The following is an 18988-nucleotide window of genomic DNA, read 5'->3' as shown; positions in this document are numbered from 1 at the left end:
TATATGATGCTTATTGTATGAACTTTAAAGAAGTTTTACACAAAAAAGCATGATGCATGATTTAAAAGTAAATGTCCCTTTCAAATGCATTTTTTTGTATAGTTTCTATGCTTAGTGCATTCTTTTACTAACATCCTTATTCTTCACCTTTTGGCACAATGTGTAGGTTATGGAAGCTTAACGGACGTTTCTAAAATTTAGAGCTTGATATGTCTTTTCAAAGCTTAAGTAAGCGATTCTTACATTCCAAGGATTTCCTATGTCAAGTTTAAATTCAATGTATTGGAATAATTTTAATATTATGTTATGGCGTTAAAGGGTCTTGTCCTTATTCAATGATGTTGAGTCTAAGATGGAAAAACAGACTAAGAGTCTAACTATGTATTATGACTTATACTATATATATATATGAAGTGATGTTTCTAGCATATGAAGTACCATGAGAAGTTTTAAATTTTTCTCTAAATTTACCTATGATAAAGCGATGAAAGATGACTATGGGCTTTTATAAGACATCCGAGATGTCAAGTACGCCATGTGATTTCTAGGGTTACAAAAGTGGTTTTAATCTTATAAAAGTTGTTTTAAGGTTCAATGTTTCATATTGCCAGGTTTAGTAGAGTCTCGTTCATGGGTAAAGAGTCGTGACACATCTATGAGCATGTGTCTATTGGGAGATATAGTTCCCTTCTTTACTATTATGATGTCGTGCCATACACTTTAACTCTATAAGATCTCTCTCTTATGTTTACTTTTACGGTGGTGTTTAGATGTGATTTCTTGGATTAGATGGTATTTCTATGCTTAGGGAGAAAAGGTGAGTTTTGGTGCTTATCTTTGTCTTATGATTGTATGAGTATGGGTAAAGGTGAACTTTGACATGTGTTGATCTGGTGTCATTTGTTGCTATGTATGTGATTTATGATAAATGTCATGTTATGTGAAGATTTATGTTATGATATGGTTAGGGCTTGATAAGAGTTGTGTTAGTGGAAATGAGTTCCCTTTTGGGTTGATAAGTTGCCTTATGATTCTGTATGATCATAATCTAATGCAACTATTTAGGCTTGAAATACATAGAAAATGTGTGGTAATAGCTAAAGATTCATGTTGCCTTTATATAGGTGTAATGGTTCAATGTGGCCTTTGTAAAAGTGTGTTATATTTCATGGTTGGCTTGCATAGATTGGTGTTTTTTGTGTACACCTGATCCTATAAGTAAATGTAGTGTGCATAACTTGTAAGGTGATAATGTCGGTTTTAATGACCTAGAAGTTACCTTACCATAGTGTTGAAAGAAAAAGAAGAAACCTTATGGCTAATTCTCGTTTATTGTTTCCCCTATGGTTTTTATGACCCTTGGTATTCATGGTGTAGTTGAGACCTTTTGTGGTTGGGTAGTATGACCTAACTTTATTGTTATGAGTTTCCTTTGGATGTTGATCTTGAGGTAAGATGTTGCTTGAGGTTTTTCCCTTGATGATTGAGTTAGTAGGGTCCTTGATATGAGATTAGGAATGGAAAATCCTTAATAATGTTGAACCTTCTTGTGTGAATTGTATGAAAGTTTGGTCTTGACTTGACATAAACATGCAGATTAAGGGCATGCTATGATTATTCTCACCCCAAGTGGGTCATAATGTGCTTAAATAGTAAGATTTTGTCTACCCTTGATGTCACTATGTGGAGTTCCCTTTAATTCTTCTAGGTTGACAGTCACTCTTAGGTGACATGAATGACGAATGTGCGTGACATTAGGCACAATTAGAAGGATTATGTGCTTTCTTTTTACGGTTTGAAAGCTAAGGTTCTCTTAAGGTGGAGTTAAGTAGTTCTTAAATGCATTTAGCCTAACTGGGGGATGATGATGTGAGTAGTAAGATAGATATCTCTACCTTGTCCCTCTACTCTTACTTGATCTTTAAACCAAAGAGTTCCTAGTAGCTTGTTCATGATAGGAGTCTTGCATAAAAGTTTGAGTTGAATGTTCTCCATATGTTATTTATGTATTGAGTGACAATATGTTATGCATGTTTTGAAGACTCTTAAATGCATGAAAATGGACTTATTTATCAAATTCATGTTTTCTAATGTTGATAGTGCATTTTCATATGTTAGTTGTGACGACCCTCAAAATGAACTAAGGTAGAGAGATAATCACATGTGCCTAAAAGTTGTAATAACATGATAATAAAGTGTTTTACAGCTTGTATAATTGATTTTAATTCATTTTGATGTCAAACATCAAAGAACGTCCAAAACGTTTGAAAAATGGTGTTTAGACATGGTAGTGAGTCCTTGTATGTTTGCATTGATTTTATGTGTTTTTTGGAGTTGAAAAAATGTGTAGTTAATCCTAGTTTCTTTATAGACATGTTAAGGACTAAAACGTCCAGGTACAACTTCCCGGGGACCACCTGAATGGCCCGCAACGAGGACCCAAACGTTGGACTAGTAGGCTGCCCAAGGCAGCGAGCAGAACAAAGAATTGGACCTACCTGTGAGAGTTAGCCCAGAACGCAGTTCACTGCCACAAAAAATATTTGGAACGAAATTCAAAGGTAGTCCTATGATGCACAACCACTTCCTAGATCCGGTTGCGTCATTTTTAAGTCATTTTTAACATGTCAAAAAGTTCCGATACGTATGGTTGTGTTTTGCTAACTAAGGGGGACATTTATTAACTGTTTTTGGACCTTTTTAAACCTTTTAGCAAGCCAAAAACCCCAACACCCATTATGAAATCAAAAACCCCAAAGCTCTCTTCTCTTCCAAAAACCCCAAAACCACCATTGAAGATCAAGCTCAAGAACAAGCTATGGAGGTAGATTCTTTGAGCTTTATTCTAATATTTTCATGTACTTTTAATATATCAGGTATGGTAATCCTTCATCCCTATACAACCATTCATCCATGGAGTCCTTTCCAATGTTTACAAAACATGATTCTAAGTCAAAAATCCTAGCTTTCAATCTAGACTTGGGTTTATTATCAAATTCATTTAAGAAGAATACTAATGATGATTATATGTTTAGCTACTGATTTTATGATGAATTTTTATCCTATTTTATGAAGAACCCATGATTCTATTAATTTCTTATATTGGCCTATAATGTGGGTCTTGTGATTTTAATTTCATGTTTATAGATTTGTAAATAGATTGTATTGAATTGCTTATGGTTATTACTATCTATATCAATTGAATATGAATTGTGGAGGAACTATTAAAGATGTTCATTTGCTTGGAGATTTGGTAAGTTGACTTATTTCCTCTAATTAGCTTCCAATGCATATTGAATTGTGTTGATTGGTATGCTCCACTTATGGTGGCAGTATTTACATTCTTGTACATTTTTATGTATTATAATGATGGCCTTGAAGGTATTATACGCACGATGAATTAATATGATAATTTGTATGTTAAGAAGTTGAAGGATTTAGCCTTGATTCTAATATAATGTTCTAAGAGAATTGATGTTATGTGAAGTATATGATTAGCCATCCACACTAGTTTCATAATTTAGGTGTGTTGAGGATGTAACGTATATGTGATAATCATGTGAGGGTTAGGTGAGGTCTAAGATGGCTAATGTTGATGAACTATCATAGCATGACCCCTAACTATATCAACCCAATATGCATGTGTGGTCAAAGTATGCTAGGAATATTCTATTCTAATGATGAATATGTTAGTGTATTTATGATGCAATGTGATGTGTGTAGTCTATAGTCCTTATTATTCTATTTGTGTGTATTACTTGAGTCTTGGAAGAATGTTTTACATATGTTCTGATCTAGAGGGTGGCTTCCTCAATGCCATGTGATAGCCATTATGTGATAGTGTTGACCAATGTAAACACACATACTTCATGAATATATATATGAGTAGGGTAGATTCATGATGATCAAGGAAAGGGTAGTCTCCTAAGTATCATTACGTATTTCTTTTCATGTAAAGTATATAGTTGATAAATATATGAACATTCGAAATTAGAGGTGTTATTTAAAGGTAGATTTCACATGGTATTCACACACACATGATATATGATTGTATGAACATGCGAAAAGATATTCTTTCGTGAATTAGGGTCTTTGATGAAATTACATTATCATATTAGAATCCTTTGAGCAATATGATGTATGAAGGAGAAAGCTCCTAAATCCTTCTTTATGAGCTAATCCATTAAAGGCTAAATATATTTAAAAAGGGACTTAGAGCTTAGCACCGAGATTGAACATGAAAAATGAGAGCGGGGGCTTCACATTATTAATTACGGGTTCCCCCAAAGAGAAACTTCACGTTTAGAAAGTCCCGGTTTTAAACCTAGCTGCTCTCTCATGAGATGAAAACCTCCACTCTAGTAAGTCAAGTTTTTTAAAAGCATTCTCTATGTTCCATAACTACATGTCCCCGTAGGTTATATCTTGCGTTTAGTTATGAATGAAAGTGTTATGATTTGTTAAATATGTTATGCCTACACTTGGGTGACTTCTTAGGTACACTTTGTGGAAGTAGTATTATAGGATCCCACCTACATATTGCACTAGTGTGACTTAGGATATTTTTTAGGTGATGGTCTCTATGTGAAGTTGATGTCTATGATTTGATTATGGCTTATAAATGGTTCTGTTATGAGTCATATTATAAAAGATTATTTTAAGGTGACCTCAACGTGATACATTCCATTAGGTGCAATTGAGGTTTACTTAGTGAAAGAAGTAAGATAAAATAGAGGGTGATACATTCCATTAGGTGCCCTTGAGGGTTACTTAGTGAAAGAAGTAAGATAAAATAGAGATGATGTATTGTATCTATTGAATATTCCACAAAGTATTATAAATGGATTTATGTACTATTATGAGTAGTATCCATGTCTATATCATTTAAGCGAACTACATGGAGCTGATATGTTCCTATGTTCATAATGTTTACTAAAACATATATTGCATGATTTCAAATGAAATGTCCTCTTTAGATGCATGTTTTATAATGATTTCCCTACTTAGTGCATTCATTTACAAATACCATTCTTCTTCATCCTTCTTACGCAAAGTGGGGTGCTAAATATCTATCCTTAATCTATAGATAATGAATATTTAAGACTCCATGGGAATGCTATGCTTAACATCGAGAGGATTTGAAGAAGGAGTTATACACTTCGAGAGTTGACATGTTGTATCCAATGAACCTCTTGAGATTATTACTCTTCATTTGTAGAGAATGAGTTTCTTGTAAGCAATCTCCCTATTCCTTAACTATGCGCCCCGTGTAGGAGTAGTTATTGGAATATCGATGTAAAGGCTAAAGAATGACCCTACCTTAGGCAAGTGGGGATCCCTCATCTGGTAGGGGTTAATACATGGAATCCATGTCTAGTTCTCAAGGTATATTTTTGTTAAAGCTAGCCCCCACAAAAGAATGTATGAACTATGTATTTTAATGAGTGCACTACATAGTGTAGGTGGTGGTATGCGAAACTATCTTTCCTTTGCACAAGTAGGCAATTGGAGGGAGTCTTTGTGATTCCTTATATGTAAATGATTGAATGTGTTATTATGTGACTAAAATGAAGTAATTTGAATTTATGTCTAATGAAATTGAGGCATGCGGATTCTATGTTAAGATTTATGAAGTACGATTATTTATGTTTAACGGTCAGAAAGATTATGTAAATAATGAATTTGATGTGCCTAGTCTTATAGAATACTCTAGGAGCACTAAGGTGGAAGTACTACTAAGGGATGCTACCGTCAAATTACACTAAGTGTCAATTGAGGGTTGTCTTGGAGAATAGTTCTTATCTGAAGTCCTTAAATACAAGTACATTTCACTAGTGTCTTTTGTATTGAATGTTGGTTTGTTAAGTGTGGTGAAGTAGGCTTATCTTTGGTAGTTTTAAGGATCACTAAGAGGTGTATTAAAGAGATTGTATGGGTGGTTTCTTCACATCTTTCCTTTGTGACTCTTAGGATAACTTAGGGTAGGGGAACTTTGTGGGTAATAAGTTTGCTATAATTTGTAGGCTTCTGTGGAAATTATGGATGTTTTATTATTTGAGTTAAATGATGATCTATTTGATTTTTTGTGATTATATTAACTAAGGTTTTATTATATATTATCAAAGCTTTATTTTAACTAAAATGTCCTATTTTGCGTTATTTTCATAATGCCATGCTTAGTACAATGTATGTACTAACCCTACACTTTTCTATACTATATAAGTATATGTTGAAGTCAAGTTAAGGTTCCTACAAGAAAAAACTTGGGAAGTCGATTCTCTAAAGACTCGGTATGTCCTAACATATTCCAGGTCATAGTCTATGTTTTTTTAGGTTCTTCTTTGAGAATTCTATAAGTCTTATTATGTTTTTTTTTTCAATGTAAAGGGTTGTGACTCTAAGATATTTAAGTTTTGTCTTAAAGTTGATTTGTGAAGAAGTGACCTAATCTTTAGTATTTAATATAAGAGTTTCCTATAAGTATTGTGATGAAAAGTTTTAATTTTTCACTACTTTTTTTATATTATGTTATAAATGATAGCTAAGAGTCATGTACAAGACCTCTAAAGGGTCAAGTGCGCTTTGTGATGACTCAAGAGTTCTCCATTCCTCTAGGGCGTACTGGCGAGTCGTTAGCATAAGGTTTTGGGAAAAAGTTTAGGGTCAAAAGTCTCCCAAGCCACGTCAAGTAGTTTCTTTTTCATTGGTGTGATTCGCGACACGTCCATGAGCAAAAGGATCTAAGATTATAGAAGTGTCACTTTCTTCATTACTCTTGTGTTGTGCCATAGACTTGTGTCTATAAGATGTCTTTTCTCAACCTTTGCTCTGGAGTTTATAGAACATGAATACAAGAAGGAAACCCGCTAGGAGTGAGAAGGGAGTAGTAGATCATGATAGAATCCCACCCCCTGGTGTGAAAGTCCCTATAGTTGAATATAGTGACCCTTATAATAACTAGGTTTAACTACATATTAAAATTTGATTCATTAGTTAATAATGTTATTATATAGTGAATTTTGTGTTTGAAGTCGGTTTTGTATGTCTGGACGTCAAACGTCAAGGAATGACTAAGACATTGAAAACTAGCCTTGTGTGTGCTCTAGTGTGTCCTCGTATGTCTTATATGTTTTTATGCGTTGTTTTGAGTTTAAAATCAATAGGAATGAACCAAAAATATTGAAGGACATGTTTACGGTCAAATCATTTTGTTACGACTTCCCAAGGACCGTACTAGGGATCAATGAGGAGGACCCAACCCTTGGACCAACAAACTACCCAATGGAGCCAAGATTTGCTTCTTGGTGAAACGCGTCCACGTGGTGGACATGGAGCACTTTGGGACAATGTTTGGTGTGCATACATAACGTGGTCTCTTCTTTCTAGAAATTTATTTTCAGCAATCTTGCGGGAACAGCTCCGCATGGAGGACTTCTTTCCCGGCGATTTTACCAAAAATTCAAGTCAAGTTTCAATTGTCTAAAAAGGTCCAATTGATGTATGCAATTTTTGGGTATTCTAGGGGTACATTAATTTTTTTTAGGTCATCAAAAGTCCTTTACCCTTATAAAAAATCCCTACAATCATTTAGAACCAAAAAAATTTCATGCTCTACCTTCAGTCCAAATTCTCTCTCTAAGTTAAATCCCCCATAGAAGAACCTTCAGGCTCCAAGGAAGAAAACCAAATCCTTCAAGTTTCTTCACAAAACCCCATTTATTTCTTCATATTATGGTATGTTAGTTCATCCTTTAACCTTCTTTCATTTATGGAGCCATTCCAAAGAGTTTTCAAAAAGGGTTTCAAACTCTAGCTTCTTCTATTTTTACTCCAAGCATGGGTCTTTTCATAAAAAAAAATTTAACGATTTAAATAGGTTATTTTCAGGGTTAGTTGATGATTTTAATATCACAACCCCAATGAACCCATTCACATATATATTTCTAACTTTTAGCATATGAAGTGGGTTTAATGCTTATATCAAGATAATATTAGAATTGTCTTTCTTTATGATATATTTTTATAACCTACTAACTCAAATGAAATTTTATGATGAATTATTGGAGAAATTTAGGGAAGGTGTTGAAAGCTTGGATGAACGTTAAGTTGGTCATATTGTTTTAGTTATTATTGTGAAATGTTCTTGAGTTTTATGCTTAAGCTTTGGTGGTGGTGCTTATTTAAAATCTATGAATATATGTATGAATATGCGTATTATGATTATGGTCTTAATGGCATAGCATATGAAGTGAAGTGATGATTTTGAATGATATGCATGTGGTGCTCTTATGAAGTTGTTAATTTGTGACTTTAAGACATAATATCTTAATGAAGTATATGTCTACGTGAAGCATGATACAATGTGAAGCAACATAGTGTGTGAATTATCATGAATGAAGTGTAAGCATGTTTAGGAGTAAATGTCATGAAAATGGTGATTATCTGAATGGTGTTCTCAAATGTTCACACACACACACACTCTTTGAATGAATGTATAAACTAAATGAATGTGAATAGGGATTTTATGGCGGACATTCTTCGTGTGTGAAAATGATATGTCTAGACCATTCCCTGCTCTTCCTAAATAACTCTAGTAATGAAAAGGAGAATTTACGGGTGAACACTCTTCATGAGATCTGATGAAGTATTTAGTATCAACCTCAATATTCCCAAGAGCTTTCCAAGACAGCTTGGAGGTTTGGTACCCTTCTTGAATTGAGATGTGGTGTTTAAAAGTAACCTCTAGGGATAAGCACCCTACGTTAGTAGAGATGTGGTGATAAATAGCTAAATAAACGTTTAACACTCTGTGGGGGAGTATGCTTAGAACCAAGAGGATTTGAAGAAGGGGTGGATACACTTCGTGAGTTGAGATGTTGTTTCCAATGGACCTCTTGAGATAGGTACTCTACGTTAGTAGAGAATGAGTTACTTAGACGAAATCTCCTTATCCCATTACTATCTGCCAGCATAGAAGTAGCTATTGAAATATCCATGTAAAGGCTCTAGAATGACCCTACCTTAGGCAAGTGGGGATCCATCACTCGGTATGGGTTAATAATGTGATTCCATATCTAGATCTCATGGTCTATGTTGGTCAAAGCTAGCTCCACAAAAGAATTTAATGAACTATGTTTTCCAAAAGGGTACACTACTTAGGGTAGGTGGTGTTATGGGACACTATCTATTCAATGTACAAGTTGTCATTTGGAGGGACGCTTAGTGTGTACTTTTGTTAAAATGAATGAATGGGTCATTATGTTATGAAAATGAAGTAATGTGACTTTAAAGTCTTATGAAAGTGAAGCATGTTGATTCTATGTATAAGATTTATCATGTATCATGATTTATGTGTAAGATTCATGAGGATTATGTAAATGATGAATGTGATGTGCCTAGTCTAAGGGAATCCCCACGAATCACTAAGGTGGAAGTAGTAGTAAGGGATGCTGCCTTCACATTGCACTAACTGTAACTTGAGAGTTTTTATGGAAGATGGTTCTTACGTGAAGTCTTTAAATGAAAGTACGTTCAGCTAGTGCCTTTTGTAATTAATTTTTGTTTGTTAAGCTTGGTGAAGTAGAATTGTCATTGCTATTCTTAAGGATCATTTAGATGTGTATTGAATAGATTGTATGGGCGGTTTCTTCATGTCTTACCTTAATGAGTGTTAGAATAACTTTGGGTAGGGAAACATTGCGGGAAATGGGTTTATTGTAAAGTGTACGCTTATGTTGAAATGATGGTAGTTTTATTATATGTGGTAAATGATGATCTATTTAATGTTTGTTAATATATTAATCAAGGTTTTATTTATATATCATAAAAGTTTTATTTCAACCAAAATGTCCTCTTGTGCATGATTTTGCATAATTTGATATTTAGTACAATGGTTGTGCTAACCAAATATTTGTTTATACTCTATAAGTATAGGTTGAAGCAAGTTAAGGTTTCTAGAAGGCAATGCTTGGGAAGTTGGCGCTCTTAAGACTCGATATGTCCTCATGTTTTGAGGAAATACTCTATGTTTCATAAGTCTATTTATGAGACTTGTAAAAGACATATTACATATTTCATTCAATGTAAATGGTCATGACCCTAAGATATTTTAGTTGTATCTTTTATTTTGCTTGTGACGATGAGACTTATTCCTTACCTAAGAGTTTCTTATTCATATTGTATGAAATTTTTTAATTTTGCACTACTTTTCTTATTTTATTTAATGAATGATAGTTAAGAGGTTTGTACAAGACCTTCGATGGGTAAAGTACCCCTAGGGACAACTTAAGAGTTCTCCTTTCATTTAGGGTGTAGTTATGCGTCGTTACACTCAAGGTGCATGAGCAGAACTATCATGCTCATGATCTTGAACTAGCAGCCGTACTATTTGCCTTTAAAATATGGATGCACTATCTTTATAAGGTTCTTGTGGAGATTCTTCAATATATGTTGACTTAAAAAGTGTTGAATCTTTGAAAAAGAAGGTGGTTAAAACATTTGAAGAATTATGACATAAGTGTTCTCTACAATCCCGACAAGGAGAATGTCTTTGCAGACGCTATAAGTCAAATGACTATAGGTAGTCTGGTTCATGTTTAAGAGGGTAAGAAAGATCTAGTGAAAGAAGTTCATAGATTGGCCTGGTTGGGTGTTAAGTTAGAAGATTCTCCAGAATGGGGTGTCATGATACGTCATTATTTCGAGTCATCCATTGTAGTTGATGTGAAGTCGAAACATCATATTGACCCAAGATTGATGGAAATAAAAGAGACAGTTCTCAAGAAATCTATAGCAACTTTATCTCAAAAAGAAAATGGGGTACTTAGGCACCAAGGAATCTTATGTGTACAAGATGCCAGTGGCTTAAAGGAAACAACTTGAAGGAGGCTCGGGGGTCTTAATATTCGATCCATCGGGGTCCACCAAAATGTATATAGTCTTGCTTGAGATTTATTGGTGGAATGAAATAAAAATTTACACAGCGATCTTTCTATGTAGATGCTCAAATTTCCAATGAGTCAAGGTCGAGCATCCAAATCCTGAAGGCTTAATCAAGATATTGACATCCCTACTTGGAAGTGGGAAGATATCAACATGGACTTCTTGGTAGGATTGCCACGCACCCTTAGACAACGTGACTCCATATGGGTCATCGTGGATAGGTTGAACCAATCAGGACATTTCCTTCCCACTAAGACTTACTATTTCGTGAAAGAATATGCTATATTGTATATTAATGATCGTAAGGTTTCATGGGGCTCCTTCATCTATGATTTCTAATAGAGGTGCGCAATTTACCTCTAACTTGTGGAGTTCTTTTTAAAATGGTCTTGGAGCTCAAGTAAAACATATTACCACTTTTCACCGTCAAACGGATGGTGAAGCGGCATGCGCTATCCTAACCCTAAAATATATGTTGACATCATATGTCTAAAAATTCAAAGGTAATTGGTATTCCTACCTATATTTGATATTATCCTACAATAATATATACAATTCGAGTACTTTTTGTGACACATTTTGAAGCACTATATGGTAGGAGGTGCTAGTCATTGATTGGGTGATGTGGAGTAAGTGAGTTTGTTCTTCATGGTACCGACGTAGTCTATCAGTCCATCGAGAAAGTTGGACTCATATGGGAGAGGTTGAAGACGGCCTATAGCCGGCAAAAATCTTACGTCGACAATAGAAAAAGGGGAATCGAATTTGAAGTTGTAGAATGTGTTGACTTGAAAAATTCACCCAAGAAGGGGTGATGATATTTGGAAAGAAAGCGACGGTTAGTCCCTAGTATGTGGGTCCTTATTAAATGTTTAAGTGAGTTGGGGAAGTGGAATATGTGTTAAAGTTGCAAATTTAATTGGTCGCGGTTCATCTAGTGTTCCATGTGTCTATGCTCAAGAAATATAACGGTGGCCCAGTGTCTATTCTCCCATTAGAAGGTTTAGGGGTGAATGAGAACCTTTCTTATGAAGAGGTTCTGATTGAGATCCTAGATCATCAAGTCAAGTAGTTGAGAAATAAAGATGTTGCTTCTATAAAAGTCCTATGGAAAAAACATCTTGTTGAGGGTATATCATGGGAGGCCGAGTCGAACATAAAATCCCGCTATCCTTCTCTCTTTTCTCCTACTCCTATTCAAGATTGATCTTAGTAGTTCCTCTTAATTTCATATAATTGAGAGTACTATGTAGTGATGACCATGGCATGAATTCTTTGTATATGCATATCCTTGTAGAAATTCATTCTTAAAAATTTAGTTTCCATGAATTATGTTCTCACAGTGAAATTGTGCGTATATATAGTGTGCTATATTTTCTTCGTGAGAGTTCTATGGAGTTAGCTTTTTGTTATTTTGAGAAGAAACCTCATGTGAACTATTTAATATTCACATTGAACTCATATCTAAGTGGAGAAGCTAGTTCCTCCTTATGTGACGTATATTGATAAACTTTGATATGTGAAAATTGTTTATTAAGTTCCTACGTTTTATTGCTATGATATGGGCGTGTCTTGTATGAAAGAAAATTTTTTCCTAGAAAATGTTTGCCTGGAAAACAAGTTGATTTTATACTTATTTTCTCATGTTTGGTTGGTGAGTAGAACATATTTTACGGAAATAATTTTTAGTGTTTGATTTATGAGTAAAAAATGTTTTTGAGGAACATCTTTTATTTTTACTAGAGTAGAAAATAATTTATGAAATTTGAAATATATTTTTAAAACAATATTTTTTTCGGTGATGATGGTGGTGAGGTTTGGTAGTGGGGGCTTGAGTGGGAGGCGGTAGGAGTGAAAATATAAAAATTTGCAGTTGATAGTTTTTTAAAACCAAAATTAATTTTTTAGGGCGTTGGGGTTGCGGTTGGAGGGCTGGTAGGAGTGGGTAGGGGGCTGGCCGGGGGGACGGTGGTAGATTCTTATAAATAAAAATTTAAAGTTGAAAATATTTTTAAAAAGAAAAATTAATTTTTTGGGGAGGGGGTGGGGTTGGGGAGCGGGCCTTGCCTGTATGGGGGGGGGGGTCAGGGATTGGGTGAAAAAAATTGAAATATAATATTTTTAAAAAAAATTAATGTTTTTCACAAAAAAAAAGTAATTTGAAATTGGAGTAGAAAATATTTTCCTTAATTTTTGAAGGGAAGTCGTTTTCCTTAATTTTGAGGAAAATGAGTTGATTTGAAAACATTTTCAACACTTTTGTCTAAACCATACATAAGAAAATTGAAAAAAAAATTCCTCAAAATGTTTTCCTTCATACCAAACACACTCTATGTGTTCAAAGGAGTTGAAACATCCTCTTATGAGTTGTAACTCATTATGATTTTGTTGTTGTGCTACTAGTTTTGAGTCTCTACTCATTATGATTTTATTGTTGTGCTGCTAGTTTTTAGTGTCTTTCTTGTCCCTATAAGATGTTTAAGGTGTCACTCAAGGTCAAATGTTCCTGAGGGGGGATTATCTAACAACCAGGAAATTTCTATGGACTAGGCTAGATACAGCCATTAAATAATGATTACAATGGGGTTTTCATACATACATCAATGAAATAAACTAGATTTAGATTCATTAGAACCCAAACGTCAAGCAACTATCATGACGTCTGAAAACTAGTAAAATCAATGTCTAAAACTTGTAAAAATAGTTTAAATAGGTAATATAATAATTATATGGTGAAAAAATACATTACAAATCCCCAAAGACCGACCAATGGGTCCTTGAGGTGGATCCAAATATTGGAAAGGAGTCTACCAAAGCAGCCTTCCGTAAAACCAAGAGTTGGAGGTGGTCATGAATCATGCAGCCCACAATTGAATGGATAAATTTGCCTCACATGCAGGGACTTGACGAGGCTCATTGCCTCAAATTGGATTCCTAAAATAAAATTATTTTGGAAGTGCCCCCGCGACGTACAAACATATCCCGTATTTTAACGCGTCGTTTATAAGTGAAATTGACTTCACAAAAGACCCATTTATGTTAGAAGTATTTTGGGTAATTTATGGGAGGGGTATATGTTTATATTAGGTCAGTTTTATGTCATTTTACCCACCCAAATCAATTCCCCAAATAACTCTCACTTCTCTCTATAATCTTTTTCTACTCAACCTCCATTGAATAAGAATTGATGCTTGAACAAGAACACCAAATCCCTCAAGTTTTCTACTAAAAATTTTGGCTTTATCATCTTTAAAGTATAGTTTATTTCACTTTTGAGATTCTTTTCCCGGAGAGGTCCCTTCTATGTGTTTTAAAACTTCCCTGAATCTAGGATTTTTCTCCATGCATGAATGTTCTTTGAAATTTGAATAAGGAATCAATTGCTGTAAATTATGATCAATTTAATGTTTTCTAAGATTATAATTATGGTTAATTATTTTTATTTTCCCAAGATTCCCATGGACCCATGTTCCTCCCTAATTTCATAAAAACCTTGAATTGATATGGTGAGTTGTGAAGGGGATGAATATGTACATTGGTTGGATTGATGTTAATTATAGTATTGCATTATAAAAACCTTGGTTTATGTATTAATTATGCATTCTTGGGTGATTGAGCTATAAATTCCCATGAAGGAAAACAAGGTATGAATATTGGTTCTTTCTTGGACATAAGTATAAATGATGAATTGCTTAGATAGTAATGATATTGTATCTAATGTGTTGATATGGTGTTGATATGAAAAGTTCCCTCATCCTTAACCCCATACTCTTGATTAAACTTTGAAATATGAATGTATGTTAGGTGATGATCGTTATATGATTGAAAGGTAGTTCTCATGATTATATTGAAAAGGTTAAAGTGTTTCGAAAGTAAAAGGATTGTTCTCACTTGTGATCATATATGTGCTACTATGGTAAGATGTTTATGTAAATTTCTAGTAGAGACTAATGTGAACTCGTATGATGAGTAACGATGATTACTAAAGAAAATAGTTACTTATCATATAAAGGGCATGTAAATGCTATGGGGGTCTTACATTTAGTATGTCTGGCTCCCTACATGTGTTCCTCACATCTAGTAAGTCTGGATTCCCAATATATGTTGTGTCAAGAGATAGAAACCCCCTCATTTATCAAGTTAGGGTTTCTAGTAACATAATTCTTTACCGTTAACTATGTTCCCACATAGGACTCTACCCTAGTAGATCCACCTAGATAGTTATGTATTGAAGTTTACACCTTTGTCAAGTGTTAACCCTCTCTTTTCGGTGTGGGAGTAGAACATTGAATTCTATGTAGCTCATATGCTCTAATGTTGGTTCCTGTAACTTATTTCCCTAATGTAAGTGTAAATGAATGAAGAAAATGTATGAACTCTTACTACGGCTTCACTTGAAGGATTTCTACATAGTTTGAGGGAGCGTATGGGACGTCTTATACACATTGCACTTGTGATCCTAACAAATTGTTTTAGTGGCGTTCTTTTATGCTTATATAAAGAATGACTTATATAGTTTAAGCTATATAAATGTGTGTATGTATATATATATATAAAATCCTTATGAATAAAACATCTTACGATGAAATATTACATTATGAAGGTATGTATGAAGTGGTCTGCTTAATGTGATTGCTTACCTAGGATTGAGTTATGAGATTGTATTCTATGATTTGCCGAAGTGTCTCTTGGTTTATCTACATGTTGGGATGATTTCATGTTGGGTTGCCTTATGATGCTTACTTTATTTATTTATTATTTTAACTTGATATTTTTTACTAAAGTGTGCTTTTGTACATGCATTGTTGATTTTTATGCATAGGAGCAATACATAGTACGTGTGATGTACTAAGCCTTATTTTCTTCTCATTTTCCGACCAATGTAGGGGGCCATTGAGGAATCAAGGTAACTTGTAAAGGATATTTTGAACTTGCTTATCCATGTTGGAGAGTCCTAAAGTCTGGGAACAAAGACACATATTCTACCTTTCTAGTTTTGTTAGGTTTTGAAGAAAATATTGTAATTTCTAATTATAGATGTTCTCAATGATGTATGGGCTGTCCCTAGTTCGTGTACTCCAATGTTTAAATGGTATGAAGTGACAATTTTACACTCTATTTTCATATATAAAGCTACATAAACTTCCAAAGTAAAAGTTTTAAATTTTTTCTTGTTTTTATTCTATTATAGGATCTATGACTAATGCTAAGGGTTTGTCTAAGTCTTCTTCAAGGACGGAGATACCAGTTACGCATAGGGGGTAGTTACGGTCGTTACAATATTCATCAAACCCATTTCATAAGCCAAAATTAGAGAATTAGCGTGATCATGGGTTCATAGAATTTTTAATCATAATTTCATAAATTAATTTTGAAAACATCATAATTCATTTATTAAAAAGTTTTGTTTCAAGAACTCATGCTTAGAATTCGAAATCGGAAAAAATTTAGGATTTGAACCCTTTTTTAAAAGCCTTTGGATTCGCTCCTTCAATGAGAGAGGAATCAAGGATGATTTAGCATACATTAATTGAAGAAACCCCACAAAATCAGTGTTGGAAACACGAAGAATATGGCGTTCTTCCTTGGAACTTGAAGTTTATCAGTAGAACATCTAACTAGAGAGAAAATTTTAAAAGAGAGAAGAGCTTATATTTTATTTTATTCTAATTGAGGATTAAGTATTTTTGCTAGAGTAACGGGTTTACAATGACAAAAAATCAATATATAATACATCCTCAAAATACCCAAAATTCCTCCACATTAATTGCACCTTTTTAAAGAAGACAAACATAACTTAAGGTTTAAGTATTATTGTCAATAAACAAGTCTGCTTTGAGCAGATATTGCCTCAAGATTTTTGAAAATAAATTTTTGAATAGTTTTGTCCCGGATATGTCCGAGAGGCAGACAAAAACTTTGGCCTGTGGTGAATCAACTCTGCGACGTGGACTAGTTTCTCCTATGTTCATATTCTTGCTGCCTTAGGCAACTTGTTGTGCAATGGATGGGTCCTCATCAAAGACCCCTAGGGAAGTCTTTAGAAAATTATATAACTCATGATAGGATCTAGCTTGTCCTATTTGATTTCGATGTCTATTACACATACAAATTCTTATGCCCAAAATCACGGAGACACATTTATTCTATACTAAGGTCCTATTACCCCCAAAACATATTTCATTAACAAATTTCTACCATTTTTAGCCTACGTGACACTATCTTGTGGACCAAACGCTTGTTGACTTTTTTTAAAGCTTGTGACGCGTAGGCCAAAAAGGGGTCAAAAATTACTTATAAAATAAGTTTAGGGGGGTAATAGGAACTTAGTATAGTATAAGTGTGTCTCGGGGTTTTTAGGCATAGGTTGAGGTGGTACTTGTGAATTTTCCCTTCTTATTACATTGATCTTCAGTGGTATGGTCCACTTATAGTGTCGGTGTTTACTAGATGTATATGAATATAAATGCGTATTGTGATTATGGACTTGAAGGCACTGAATATGAAGTAAAATGATTTTATGATGTACAAGTGTGTAATGTCTTATGAAGTTAAGAATGTGTGTCTTGAAAATTGTGCATCTAAATAAAGTATAAAGTGAATGTGAAGTATGATCTTGTTTAGATTGTCAAGGTTATGAAGGATGGTGGTCTCACATACACTCACACAAACACAATGAATGAATGAATGATGATAATGAATGACAGTGGGGATTTTAGTTAGCACTCTTTGTGATTAGATATGAAATTTCTAGAACCAACCCTAATGTTCCTACGAACTCTAGTGAAAGCAAAATGGGAGTTTTAAGGTAGAAACTCTTCGTGATTTGAGATATTGTTTCTAGAAGCAATCTCACTATTCCTAAGATCTTTCCCATGAATTAATGATAGATTGTAGGTTGGATACTCTTCTTGAGTGAGATGAAGTGTCAAAAAAGTAACCTCTAGAGATTAGTACTCATGGTGAGTTGAGATGTAGTACTAGGTAGAATATCTTAACCTATAGATAATGAATATAATGAATGGCTACGACTCTGTGGGGGAGTAATACTTAACACCGAGAGGATTTCAACAAAAGGTTGATTCTCTTCCTGAGTAGCGATGTTGTATCAAATGTAACTCTTGAGATGAGTTCTTAGTTTAGATGTAGTAGTTAGAAGCAAACCCCTTATCCTTTCATTATGCACCCACATATGACTAGCTATTGGAGATCTATGCAAAGACTAAATAATGACCCTACCTTGGGAAAGTGAAGACCCCTCACCCTCTAGGAGTTAATGTGAGGATTCCATATCAAACTCTCATAGTCTATTTCGGTTAAAGCTATCCCCAGAAAGGAATGAAGTAAACTAAGTCTTCTTAAATTGTGTACTACTCAGGGTAGGTGGATCAATAGGACGCAATCTATGCATGGCACGAGTAGACATTTGCAGGGAGTCTTTGTGTGTTCTTCTAATGTAAATAAAGTGAATGGGTTTTTATATGATAATAATGAAGTAAGTTGACATTCTGTTTAATGTCAACGAAGCATGTTAATTATATGTCCAATGTTGATGAAGGCTATGTAAACAATTGAATGTGCTATGCCTAGTCTAGGGTAATTTCTATAGAGCACTAAGTTGGATAGTAGTATGGGATGGTTCTTTTACATTGTGCTAGTGTAACGTCGGGGTTGTCTTCGAGGATGTTCTTTATGTTAAGTCCTTAATTGAATGTAGGTTTCCTCTAGTCTCTTTAGTAATGAATGTTGACTTGTTTACGGGTAATGAAGTTCACTTATCTTTGGTAGTCTTAAGGATCACTTAAATGTGTATTGAAGAGGTTGTATGGGATGTCTATTCATTTCTTACCTAGGCGAGTCTTAGATAACATTGTACAGGAATGTCTTAATAATAAATGGGTTACTTGATGAATCTGACTAAATGTTAAGAATTGTGGAAATATTACCTTATATGTGAATGATGAATTACATGCTGTCTTGTTCACTAGATTCATGTGGTTTTAGTAAAATAGCATGAAAAGTTTTTTCCAAGTAAAATGTCCATTTT

This window comes from Solanum lycopersicum, chromosome 1 (assembly GCF_036512215.1).
Source record: "Solanum lycopersicum chromosome 1, SLM_r2.1".
Classification (NCBI taxonomy): Eukaryota; Viridiplantae; Streptophyta; class Magnoliopsida; order Solanales; family Solanaceae; genus Solanum; species Solanum lycopersicum.
The sequence above is the reverse complement of the archived record's forward strand: the minus strand, read 5'-3'. Positions refer to the sequence as shown.